The following is a 12,208-nucleotide window of genomic DNA, read 5'->3' on the forward strand; positions in this document are numbered from 1 at the left end:
GTCTTTCACAAACCCCTATTCATTGGACCTTCTTACTGAAAGAGAGAAGAAAAAGAAAATGCTTAAAATATTAATTTCTCATCCTAATAAAATAATTTCTTATGCTTATTGAATTTCTACTATTTTTAAAAAAAGTTAATTTCACATGTATTATGGTTTATACAATTTGGTTTAACAGTAACATATTTTAAAATACAACCTTCCATTCCAAATTTTAAATTTCTCTTTAAAAGCCAAATTTGATTAATATGAAAACATCAATGACTATATTTTAATTAACCATAGTAATTAGTACTGACTTATTATGTTAATTTTATTCTTGTTTTCCAGATAAAGAAGTTTTTAAAATATTAGATTTACAAGGATATGTTATTAAGCTGATGTTCCCCAAACTAAAATCTTCTCAATAATGGTCTCTTAAAAACTTATATAATAATAGCAATTTAATTAAAAAATGAATTATATCATTTAATATTTTAAAATTAAGTAAATGTGTTTACAGTTTTTGTATTACTCTCTACATTAGAAAGTAAACTTAACTATGTTTTCAGAGAATGTTCAGAAGATACTGGCTTATTTAAGTCTAACCATATGGGAAGTATTTTGACACCTTCCCCTGTTAGGGGTCGCTGACTTAGTTGTGGCTTGATGGTAGCTCCCAGAAAAATGCTCCGCAGACACGAGAACTCATGCAAAAGACTTTATTTTATGGGGACGGATAAGGTCTGCTCGGAGTGGAAAAAGAAAAAGGAAGAAGAACATGGCACATGGCTTCTCCCAGATATTGGAATTTCATGGGCTGGGAGGAACCAATTGTGGAGGAGAATTCTCGCAGACTGACTGATGGATCAATAAATGATAGAATGTAACATGGGAGGCAGCAAGATGGCGGCAGCGTAAGCCGGAAATTCCTGTAACGTAAGAGGCGGGCAGAATGCAGACTGACAGGTGATGGGGAGGCTGTAAATTCCTGTAATGGAAGAGGTGGGTGGAACGCAGATTGACAGGTGGTGGGGAAGTGGGAAATTCCTGTAACAGGAGAGAAAGGTGGCTCTATACCTTACATTCCCCAGAGGGGATGGAAGCGCTTGGCATGTCTGTTTCATGTTTCAGATGTGATATTAGATTGTGCTACTTAATTTACATTAATTCAAAGATTAATATACAATAAAATAATAAGCAGATAAAGAGGCTAAAGATGGCTTCAGAATTATGGTATCTTCCCTATATTTTGTCAAGAGACCCACTTAGAAAAAATTTAGTACACATAAAAAATTGTTTTGGAGGTTCCAGCAATTATTATTAACATTTATTAAATTTCTAAACTGCTTTCTATAAATAAGTTCAGAGATATACATATTTTGCACATACACAATTATATTGTTCATTTTAAAGCTTATAACATTGTATTAGATTGCATACTACTATAGTATGCTTTTACAGCAATACTTTTCATTCCAGGTTTTTTTCTTGTATTTTATTTATGCAAAACTTTATGTTGGACATTTGGACTATTTTTACTACTTTAAAACAAGTTATTTAACATATTCATACAACAATGTCTTTATACATAAAGATTATCTTTCCATAGAACCCTTAAAATACAATTGCTGGATCAATGATACAATGTCAGGGACCAAGAAGTTCTCATTCTGAGAACATTCTGACCTTTACAATAAGCAGCAGAGCCCCTCCCCCACCTCTGGCAGATAATTCTGACAGTATGGCGCCTATGGTGCGGTACCTGCTTCTCTTCCGGGACTTCACCTTCCCACCGGCATGAACTTGCAGCCTATCAGGAGCCCAATAGAAGAACACAGCCAACCAGCCTGCACCTCGTCATACCCCTCATTCCCTCAGCATAAATACCCGTGAGAACAATAAAAATTTTCAGCTTGATCAGAATTCCTGTCTTGCTATCACTCCCTGTGTCTCTTTTCCCTTCATTCCTTCACTCTTAGGTTCGCCGTTCTTGTTGATGTCCTGTGGGCAGGGACAGTTGGCGCCCAACGTGGTTGACTTGAGCCTTTGTATGAGAAGCGAACGCCACCCTCCGGGGAAGCCTTGGCCAAGCAGGATTTGGGATCGCCTCGGTAAACGCGACCCGGAGTCAGATCCAGGAGGAGAGTGAGGCCGGCACAAGGTGAGTGACACACCATGGGACAAGCAGTTTTGTCACATGATTTGTTTTTACAGGGTCTCAAGGAGGCCCTCAAGACTCGGGGAGTGCATGTTAAGAAAAAGGATTTAAGATCATTCTTTTCATACATAGAGAATTTGTGTCCTTGGTTTCCCCTTGAGGGGTCGATTGATGGTAAAAGGTGACTCAGAGTAGGAGACTGCCTCAAAGATTATTATGAGACTTTTGGTCCTCAAAAGGTGCCCATCACTGCCTTTTCTTATTGGAATTTAATTAATGAGATTCTTAAAGTTCACCCTTTGATAGTGGTACTTTAAAACTTGTAAAAATTGGGGAGCAGGCAATGCAATCCACCTCTCGCCCCCCCCCCTTGGCATGCCCTTCGGTTAATATTCAAATGCCTCCTACTCAGCCTTCTCAGGACCCTGGGACCCTCCCAGACCCCAGGAACCTACCAGACCCCACCTTACCAAAGGAGTCCCCTAAAAATCCTCCTAAGGTTTATCCGGTTTTTAAAAGAACTAAAAGCCCTTGATGCCGAGATTCGCTCACTGGCCTTGGGCATGGAGTTAACACAAACTGGCCCAAAACCCCTTAATACTCATAAGGTGAAGCCACGTGGTCAGCCTGTTCTTGCCTTTCCAGTCACTCACAGTCAAGCAGATCAGCCCGCACAAACTGAGGCAGAGAATTTAAAAGGAAGTCAGGAAGAGGAATCAGGGGAGGATCAAGAGGTAGAACCACAGAGAGAACAAGAGGAGGACCAGGAATCAGGGGATGAGGAGGAGCCCACCTCTGGATAGAGTGGAGCCCTTGGTTTTTATAAAAGGCTGAGGCTCCACTTTCTTGAAAGACTTAAAAAGGCTTGTGTGCAGTATGGCCCCACTGCACCTTATACACTGGCCTTGCTAGAGAGTCATAGTACACAATGGCTCACCCCTAATGATTGGAAATTTTTGGCCCGAGCCACCCTCAGTGCGGGTGACTTCCTGTTGTGGAATGCAGACTTTAGGGAATACTGTCAGGAAACTGCCCAAAAATATTCAACCAAGGCTTCCTCTAAATCCTGGACCTATGTTAAACTAGTGGGTAATGCGCCATTTGATACTAACCCTAAACAGGCGTGCTTTCCTACTGGGCTCCTAGCACAGGTTCAAACTGCTGGTTTGCACGCTTGGAGATGACTCCCCAAAAGGGCTCAGCCAACACCTCCCTAGCAAAAATCGTCAGTGTCCTGACGAGCCTTACAGTGACTTTGTTGCCTGGCTTAATCTAGCTGCGGAGCGCTTACTTGGACCAAGTGAAAATGAGAGCTCCTTTGTAAAATATCTTGCCTTTGAAAATGCCACCCCAATGTGTTAAGATGTTCTTCGGCCCCACAAAGATAAAGGGGACCTTTCTGACTTCATTAGGCTGTGTGCTGGGGTAGGACGGCCCATGCCATGGGTCTCGCCATTGGCGCCACCTTCACCAAGGCCCTTCACAACCCTGGCCCACGTATTTGCTTTACTTGCAAACAACCTGGCCATTTTGCGTGAGACTGCCCAACAGGGAGACTGGGTCAAGGACCCATATCTCCTCAAACAGGGGCTAAACCACCTCCGCTCACTCTTTGCCCTAAATGTGGTAAAGGTCGCCACTGGGTCAAGGAGTGTAGATCCAAGACCAATGCCCTTGGACAGCCTATTCCCTCTAACTTCTCAGGAAACTCCTCTCGGGGCCAGCCCCTGGCCCCGACTGCCCCCAGAACAAACCCAGGGCAATAAGGTTTGTTCTCTCTCAGACTCCCAACCCAATCCAAGCCCCCTGTCCTTCTCCACAATCACCTCCCTCCAACACACTACCCCAGGCAGCACAGGATTGGACCTCTGTGCCTCCACCAATACAATATTAGACTCTATGCAAGGACCCCAAATAATACCCACTGGGGTTGTAGGCCCCCCTCCACCTCATATGTGTGCTCTTATTCTTGGGAGAACTTCTACCACCTTACAAGGTGTTCAGGTCTTCCCTGGCATCATTGATAATGATTACACTGGAGAAATTAAAATACTGGCCACAGCTATTAATGAAGTAGTGGCCATCCCTGCAGGAACAAGAATTGCACAATTAATACTCCTTCCCCTCAATTCAGGAAACACTCCTGCCACCCAAAATTCACCATGAAACACAGCCTCTTTAGGTTCCTCTGATGTGTATTGGGTCCAAACTATCTCCCACAAAAGACCCACTCTTACCTTATTTATTGAAGGAAAGAAATTCCAAGGGATCCTAGATACTGGTGCGGATGCCACAGTTATTTCTCAAAAATATTGGCCATCAGATTGGCCCCTCACCTCATCACTAACTGACCTTAAAGGAATAGGGCAATCAAAAAACCCCTTAGTTAGCTCCAGGGTGCTTAATTGGACTGACACAAAAGATAACACAGGAAATAAAGGAACTGTTACCCCCTTCGTTGTTCCTGATCTCCCTGTCAACCTTTGGGGACGAGACATTCTAAGTCAAATGAAAGTTATTCTTGCTAGTCCCGACTCTTTAGTCACTCATCAAATGCTCCATATGGGCTTTATCCCTGGTACAGGCCTTGGGAGGCTAGGACAAGGACAGGTTGAGCCTGTACAACCCATACAAAAAACAGACAAATTTGGACTTGGGTATTTGGATTTTTAGTGTTGGTCCCAGACCCTCCTGTACCCCATGAGTTTGGGAAATTCAAACTCCTGTGTGGGTGGATCAGTGGCCACTTACCCAAGAAAAATTAGAGGCTGCCTCCATGTTAGTACAGGAACAGTTGACAGCCGGCCATGTGGAACCCTCAACCTCACCCTGGAACATTCCTATTTTTGTTATTAAGAAGAAATCAGGCAAATGGTGCATTTTACAGGATTTGCATGCTATCAATAAGGTTATGCACCCAATGGGGGCACTACAGCCAGGCATCCCTACACTGGTAGCTATTCCTAGGGACTATTATAAAATGGTCATCGACTTAAAAGATTGCTTTTTTACTATTCCTTTATATCCTGAGGACAGACCCTATTTTGCTTTCAGCCTTCCGTGCATCAATTTTCAGGGCCCTATGCAAAGATTTCAATAGAAGGTCCTTCCCCAGGGTATGGCTAACAATCCTAGTCTTTGCCAAAAATATGTTGCTCAAGCAGTAGACCCTGTGAGAGAGCGGTGGCCACAAGTTTATATGTTACATTATATGGATGATTTGTTAATCCCTGCACCTAATACCTATGATCTTAACAATTGTTATTTGGATCTCTATAAAGCCCTTACTGCCTTGGACTTCAGATAGCCCCTGATAAGGTTCAGACACAGGACCCCTACACCTACTTGGGCCTCAAACTTCAAACTAATCAAATTCAAATCCCTAATATACAATTGCGTGTGGACCATCTCCACACTCTTAACGATTTCCAAAAATTACTAGGGGATATCCAATGGCTAAGACCATATTTAAAACTACCCACCTATGTGCTTTTGCCTCTTAATGATATTTTAAGGGGAGATTCTGACCCTTCTTCTCCTCGAGAGCTTACTCCTGAGGCACAGCAAGCATTAATTCAAGTCACAGAAGCCATTGCTCAACAATTTGTTACACAAATATCTTATAACCTTCCTTTGGTTTTGGTTATATTACACACCCCTCATACACCCACAGGACTATCCTGGCAGCAGGATCCATATTTTAAAAATAAAGGTTGCCTCTTGCTTTGGGTTCATTTGCCTGCCACATCCTCTATAAAGTTATTGCTGTCTATCCTGCTCAGGTAGTTTCTATCATATCCAGACAATTGATTTCTGATGTACAGATACTCTCAAGCACCATACAAGATCTTCAAGATCAGGTGGATTCCTTAGCAGAAGTGGTCCTACAAAATAGGAGAGGTTTAGACCTTCTAACTGCCAAACAGGGAGGCATTTGTCTGGCTTTGCAGGAAAAATGCTGTTTCTATGCCAACAAGTCAGGAATTGTTAAGGACAAGATCAAACAGCTGCAGGAAGACTTAGAAAAATGCCGACGAGCACTGACTGATAATCCACTATGGACTAGATTCAGTGGACTCCTTCCCTATCTCCTTCCCTTCCTAGGTCCCCTCCTCTGCTTGCTGCTTATCATATCTATAGGTCCTTTGATATTCAACAAGATCATGGCTTTTCTTAGAGCTCAAATTGAGGCTATACAGGCAAAACCTATTCAGGTTCATTACCATCGACTGGAGATGATTGATCACGATGGTGATCTTAAAAGACCATCACCCCTGTGAGCTGAACTGGACAACCAATGACGGGTAAGATTTGTGAGAGCTCATACCAACCTAAGACAGGAAATGAGAGCTAGAGCCTCATTATCCAATGACGGGTAAGGATGTTGCTCTGCCACGGACAACCTAAGACAGGCGCAGTTCCCGAGGGATTGTCACTCCAGCTCTGTACCTGTTCAGGCAAGCTGTGCCCCCACCTCGCCACATAGCCTTTATCACCCCCTTAAAATATGGCTATCGAAAAATGGTCAATAATTTTATGTAAGAAAGGGGGAAATGTCAGGGACCAAGAAGTTCTCATTCTGAGAACATTCTGACCTGTACAATAAGCAGCAGCGCCCCTCCCCCACTCCTGCAGATAATTCTGACAGTATGGCGCCTATGGCGCCATGCCTGCTTCTCTTCTGGGACTTCACCTTCCCACCGGCACAAACTTGCAGCCTATCAGGAGCCCAATAGAAGAACACAGCCAACCAGCCTGCACCTCGTCATACTCCTCATTCCCTCAGCATAAATACCCATGAGAACAATAAAAATTTGCAGCTTGATCAGAATTTCTGTCTTGCTGTCACTCCCTGTCTCTTGTCCCTTCATTCCTTCTCTCTTAGGTTCGTCATCCTCATTCATGTCCTGCGGGCCAAGACATTATAAATTTTTAAGATTTTTAAATAATGTACTAAAATGCTATCCTGAAGTTAATTTAGAAAAATAAGACCATTACCTCTAAAACAAATAGGTCACGAGACTAATTTTCAATGTCTCTACTAACTACAATTTATAGACTTTTAACTCAGTCTATAATACAGACAAAATTAAATCCTATATTTGGTGGAAACTGGACCTTCCCTTCTTGTAATGCCCTTTTCAACTTAACAACATTGACTTTAACAATATGTAACTTTATTAATCTTTCTGTTCAAATAGAAATGTTTATTAAGTCACTCCTTTTTTTTTTCTTTTTTGGGGGGTGCTGGGAATTGAACCCAGGGCCTTGTGCATGAGAGACAGGCACTCTACCAATTGAACTATATCCCCAGCCCAGGTAGCTTCTTATAGTTTAATTATGTGTGCAATGCTAGGCCATTGTCTACAATTTAAAGTTAGCAATACTCCAGTTTAGAGTAATTTTTTTCTACAGTTTAATTTAAGAAAAATAAAAATATAAAAGTGGAAACAGATCACTATGTAAACCTACTTAATTTCAAAAAATACTTTCTAAAAATTATATTAGGAATTTCACTGCTGCTAAGTGATACATGGAGCATTAGAATGCACCAGATTTTACAATAAGATTTTAAATCACCAACCACAATATTTATATGTTTGCTTTATTGAGCTCTCAGGTAAGTGAAATTTGTGGGAAATATCTTGGGCCCATTTTTTCAGATCCATCTTTAATACATCCAACATTGTGGACTGGAGAATCAATCCCAATATTTACTGATGATATTCAAATGATGGAAGGTTTTGTAGAAACTACATTACACCCATCCATGTGAATGGATTTGACTCCACTGTCTGTAATGGAACAATATCTATATGCTGGTTCCATGATACACTCTGGTTATGTAGATGTAGCCTATAAGAAAAAGACAGCATAAAGAGTACCTAGGACAACCAATTATACTGGTCCTTGGAACTTTGGATTATGTTCAAACAATTATTAGAATGGGACTTTCTCATATAGAGTCAGTCATTTTTATGAAATATCCACCAATATCTTACTCCCTTAATTGTTCTGCAATAGAATCTGCTGTCTTTGCTAAATGAATAAAATAGACAAATGTCTTGACAATGCTACATATTTCAAAGGTGGTGGGTATTTTTGGATTGACCTTCAAAAATTGATGAAAGACAGTTATATCAAAATATCTTTAGAAGATTCAAAGCCAGAAAGGCCTTACTTGGCAACATTGCCACTAAATGTGTCACTTTTAATTCTAAAAAGAATTTGCAAAAAACCATATTTAGTCTAAATCTTTAATGCTATGAAAGATCTAAGAAACTAGGCAACTAATTAAACCCTTTAAAAATATTTTCAGTATATAAAATAAGATTGAATGTACAAACATTGTGATTTTTGAAACACAATGTAATTTGGACTTTATTATTTGGATATTACTTTTCACTGCTGTTAACCATTTAATTTACACCAAATTAGAATCCAACAAACTCATTGGTATTACACTAGGAAGATGAATAATTCACATTTGTATTCTAACAGTTATTTCTTTTATGATAATTTGGTTCATATATATTTTAATATAATCTTTTAGGTTCCTATCTGTTCCCATATTCACTATATCTAGGGGTATGATTTTTTCTGTTAGAATACTATGACCTCTGAAAGTTAAGTATTAATAAAATGATTGAGATTAAATTAAATGCTTTAGCAGCCAATATTACAAATATCAGTAATGAGCCTTTTGCTCTCAAATTTAAACAAAGTCTTAAATTCCATAATGACTGTAAGCATGTATGTTGTTACAACTAAATATCATACTTCCCAATGGGACTAAGAAATAATTAAATATAATCTAATGGACATTTGACGTAACAGTAATAATAGCCTGGATTTTGTAAAATCAAATCACTACATTAAGGATATTCAAAAGAATTGATCTCATGGACTCTGCATTTCTGGTTGATCAGATATTTACTAAATTAAATGGTTTAATATTAAAATGATATGTTTGCTATTGATTCTTTTTTTATCATGACAACAGGTTGCCATAGTCTCAGAAACAAGAGCCAGGACCTCAGAACAGTTCTCATAACCAAGAGCCAGGACCTCAAAGCAACTCTCAGAATCAAGATCTGGAGCCTCAAGGTAACTACCCATAATTTGAATTTTAAAATATTAAAAAGGGGGAGATGTGAGAAGTAATCATTATTTAGCAGAATCAGGCTAGGTTGAGCCATGGGACACAGATGCCTGGCTTCTAGGAACTGTCAGGAAGCATGCAGTGTTGCATAGAGTGGTTCTGTCTCCTTCCAGAATATTCCCCCTTAAGAGAATGGCTCCCCCAACTCCACTCTATTCTGTTCATTACAGAGGCTTCTTCAGTCCTTGTCCCCTTTACCTGTATATTATAAGTAAAGGAGAGTTGGGTGAGTTGTTGTAAGAGCCAAGAGCTGGTATGGTTAGACCCGTCATGACCCCTCTCATTTAAAAAGAATATTGGCTCTTGTGTGTTCATTAAGTAGATAAGTTTTTGGGGTAATTGAGTAATGTACAGCCAACATCCAACTCTGGCAGTTCACACTTCTCTCATCCACATGGGATGTGGCAGAGAGGACCCCCACAGAGAAGTAAGCATTTTGTTATGCTTCATGCTTATCTCATTGTAAAAGGACTCTAATCTTTGAGCTGTTTTTCAAGTTTATAAGCTGAAGGTAAAAGATAGCATATACCTAATACCTGTCCATAGATCTAAATTGTGTCTGGTGGATCAATCTGCATTTCTACCCTAGTAGAAAAGGCCAGATTTATATCTCTCTGTGAATTCATTTCAGCATTTCCAATTCAACTTTTGTAAGTTTTGGAACTTTGGAGATCATTGAACTGTTTATAACATCATACTTATTCTTTTATTAATTAATGATTTAAGTAATATGTTTTTATCATCTTTCAAGTTTAACATTATTTGTAAGCATATCATAATTTTATGTTTTAAAATCAATTTTTCACTGCCTAAATTACACAAAACGTTGATTAATAAACCACAATGTATAGAATTTAATGCTTTCTCCCTCTGAATGATTTACACCATTAAAAAAGTGGATGTAGTACATTGCTGCATGATTTTGGCTTGTGGTGTCTTCAATAACTGTACAATATTATGTTGATAAAGATGTGTCCCAAGAGCACTGGGTAGCAGAAAAGTTGCTATAGAATAAAACTAAGCAATCAGTCAAGGAAATGATGTTGTGATTAATAAACTTTTAAAGAGCTGAAGTGCTGCTTTTAAATTAATGGACCTTTCTTTCCTACTCTTTTATAAGGAGATAGTGCTTAGGAATGTGTAATAGGGAGTTCTGTTAGCAATTTTTTTGTGCAAGAGGATAGGAAATACATTCCTTGTGATCAAACTGAGATTTTCAACTCCCTTTCTTCCTTCACACTTCTCAATAGTTAACTGCTTCTGGGCTGTGCTCCCTAGCACTGCCCCAATACCTGATGGAGTACTAATTATACTGTATTGGAGGTGTTATTCTCAGTTTACTTATATATTCTACAAGGCTATGACTTTTGGCCCAGTGTTTCAGGTTAAGATGCTGGGAACAGCCCAGGGGTGTGTGAGGGGCTGAGAATTCCTCTATCCCTCTTGCCCTCCTCCTCAGTCTTGGCCAGCTGATCCCACCATTCCCCAGGCTGCCTCTAGAGCCAGTCACAGATTTCTAGTATTAGTCATACATTATTATTCTGTCATTCAATGGAACTATGTTTATCACAGGATTTTCTTCAAGCCCTTAATCAGGATGAGCAAACATTTAAAAATGGGAAATTGTTCAAGACATTAAAAAGTTATGTGATATAATTTTAATTGCTGCTGGTCACAAAATTCCAACTAACAGATTGATGCTCTCTTGTCTCTCAGATTATTTTGCTGTCATGATTACTAATGATGTCATAAGCCAGAAAAAAAGAAATAAAAATGGAAGGTGTAGAACCAAACTCATTTTTGTCCTTGATTCAGTATGCATATACAGGCCACACTGAATCAAAAAGAAAATAATACTGAATTTCTGTAATCTGCATCTTGCCTTATTTAGCTTTCACAGGTTGTGGAAGCATGCTGTAAGTTTTTAATAAAATAGTACCACCTGACTAACAACAGTCTTAGAATCTGTTCTTTTTCTGATGCCTAGAGTTGTACAGGTTTGCATATAGTGGCTCACAATAACTTTATGGAACATTTTATGGAAGAAATCAGAAGTCAGGAATTTGTATTACTCTATGCCAGTGAAATACAAAGCTCTTGGCCAATGATGTCATGAACAGTCCAGATGAGGACACAATATTGAATTCTTTTTTACTTGTGTCCTTCAGAATTTGGAACAGAGACAGATCTCAGTAAACTTTTGGCTTATATTAGGTTACCACTGTTCTCTTAACTCAAACCATGGTTCCAGAAAATTTTGCTCCTGAGTACAAGGAATATCTTCTTACTTTTTTCTACATTGGGCCTAAATTATCATGGACTGTGCTCTTTGATTACAGGTTTAGAAATGCACAAGAGCAGAAGTTTCATCAAGAAGCTTCATTCACTATGCAATCACTCTGTTTGCAATGAGAACATTTTGGTTTGAATTTGGAGTTGGTAGCACAATCTAAGAGCACTTTCAAGAACCAGAAGAAATGTTTTTATTTCAAAGCATTTGTACGATTGGTTCTGGTATATGCTGTTAGATTGAATTTTCTGGAAATATTTACCAATGGATTTCACTTTCAAAAAGTGATCCTCTTTAAAGTTTCACTGTTCTTCAATATGTTGGTTCTAATAGAAGAAGAGCTCTTATGAGTCTCATTTGTATATTTTGCTGGAAATCTTTTTTGAATTTGTTAGCTGAGAACACCACAGATGTGCTCACCACATAGTTTCAGGTAGCAGCTTCAACCTGTATGCTCTCACTCTGTTCTCACTCAGAACACTGTCAATTTAATTTGGATGAATAAGCACAAAACAAATATGCTTTTGAACACTAGGTTTCCTGCTTTCAATTCAAAGAGTTTGTACATTGAAAGAGGCAGTTCATTTGAAGGTGAATGGCACTTGAAATGAGTTTT

General features: G+C 39.2%; 1 pseudogene; it reads left to right on the forward strand.

Annotated features, from left to right (window-relative positions):
- Positions 1-10,802: 10,802 nt before the first annotated feature.
- Positions 10,803-11,535, forward strand: LOC124975852 (kelch-like protein 5; annotated as a pseudogene).
- The last annotated feature ends 673 nt before the right edge of the window (positions 11,536-12,208 follow it).

The sequence above is a fragment of the Sciurus carolinensis genome, unplaced genomic scaffold, assembly GCF_902686445.1.
Source record: "Sciurus carolinensis unplaced genomic scaffold, mSciCar1.2, whole genome shotgun sequence".
NCBI classification, from domain to species: domain Eukaryota; kingdom Metazoa; phylum Chordata; class Mammalia; order Rodentia; family Sciuridae; genus Sciurus; species Sciurus carolinensis.